Source organism: Alexandromys fortis, unplaced genomic scaffold, assembly GCF_014885135.2.
Source record: "Alexandromys fortis isolate MF-2015 unplaced genomic scaffold, M_Fortis_MF-2015_v1.1 scaffold_87, whole genome shotgun sequence".
Lineage (NCBI taxonomy): Eukaryota > Metazoa > Chordata > Mammalia > Rodentia > Cricetidae > Alexandromys > Alexandromys fortis.
The window spans coordinates 7,516,660-7,518,370 of NW_026067971.1; positions in this window are offsets into that span (position 1 = coordinate 7,516,660).

Consider the following 1,711-nt stretch of genomic DNA (forward strand, 5'->3'; position numbering starts at 1 on the left):
TAACACATATTCACAGTGTACAGAAAGATCATCCTACACCAGCCAGAAGTACCAAGAATGCAGAACTGGACTTTTTAGCACCTTTTCTTTGATGGAGAGTCTCTGAGAGGGCGGGGTTTGGGGGAGAGAGAGAAGGGGGGGTATTTCCGGATCAATCAGGAGGGAGATAGCGATTCCAGATGAACAAATACTATTATTAAGAACCGGGAACTGGCCTGGTGGTGGTGGTGCACGCCTTTAATCCCAGCACTCAGGAGGCAGAGGCAGGTGGAGGAGCTCTTTGAGTTCAATCTCTGTGAGTTCGAGGCCAGCTGGGTTTATAGAGTAAGTTCCAGGACAGTCAGGGCTACACAGAGAAGCCCTGTCTTGAAAAACAAAAACAAACAACAACAACAACAAAGAACTGGGAATTGACCACTAATTTAGTCATTGGTAACATTTTAATGGAGCAGTGGAAACAAGGGTAGGTTTAAGTAAAGAGTGGGGTGAGGGATTGGAAGGATGGCTCATCTGTTAAGAGCACTGACTGCTGTCCCAGAGGAAGAGTTTCCGTTCACAGCAACTACATAGCAGCTCACAAGTCATCTGTAACCTCAGTTCCAGGAATCCAGTGTGATTCCTGGCCTTTGAGGGCACCATGCAGGCAACTTGTGCACAGACATACATATAGCAGGTAAAACACTCGTATAATTAAAATAAAAATAATAAAGTGAGTTTTTTAAAAGAAAAGAATGAGGGAGAAAGAAAACCTTGAGGGAATGGGAATGTGGCTTAGTTCGTGGAATGCTTGCCCTGGATTTGGCCCCCATCACCACCTAAACTGGGCATGGTTGACGCGTGCCTGTAATTCCAGCACTCCAGAAGTGGAGGTATGAGGATCAGGAATTCAAGGCATTCTCAACTTCATAGTGAATTTGAGATCAGCCTAGTACACATGAGATCCTGCCTCCAAGAGAAAGAGAGAAAGGAGGGGCAGGAGAAGATGGATGAGGAGAAACAGGAGGGAAAGAGAAGAGAAGGAGTGAGGAGATTAAAGATGTCTGATACAGAAAACTGGAGTCCCATATTGGAGCAGCCACTAGTTGTTGAAGTGGAATCAAAAGGAGGTTAAGGCCACTATGGACCCTTTAATGGCAGTGAATGCAGAGACCTGTGTTTGCCCAATGCTGAGAATAATCAGCTATTAGGGGTTAACCCCAAACAAGACCCTTAGACTACCTTCTCTAGATGTCAGGGAACATTTTGGAAGAAGAGGCAGAAAGTACACAAGAGCTGGAAGACGAGGCAAAGGGATGCAAAATACCATCCTCTAGACTCAAGACAACTATTGCAACCATCAACTCACAACTGCCAGCTCAAGACTGACCTTGTCCAAAATCAGCCAAGGATGGAGAAGGCACTCATGAGCCTTTACCTCCTACTGCTGCATTACTGACTATTGATAAATTCACAGAGGAGAGAGAGAGAGAGAGAGAGAGAGAGAGAGAGAGAGAGAGAGAGAGAGAGAGAGAGATTCAGTAACTGACTAGGCTCCAATCTAAGGTCACACAGCCCTGGTTAATCTTAGTGGGTCACTCACCTGGACCAGCAGGTCATTCTTCAGTGGCAGAGAGCTGTGGAGGAAGAAAAGCCAGGGGATCAGACATAAAGGCAGGTGGGTAGATTCAGGGAGTCTTGAATAAACTGTGTCTTATGCCAAGCAAGCTTATTA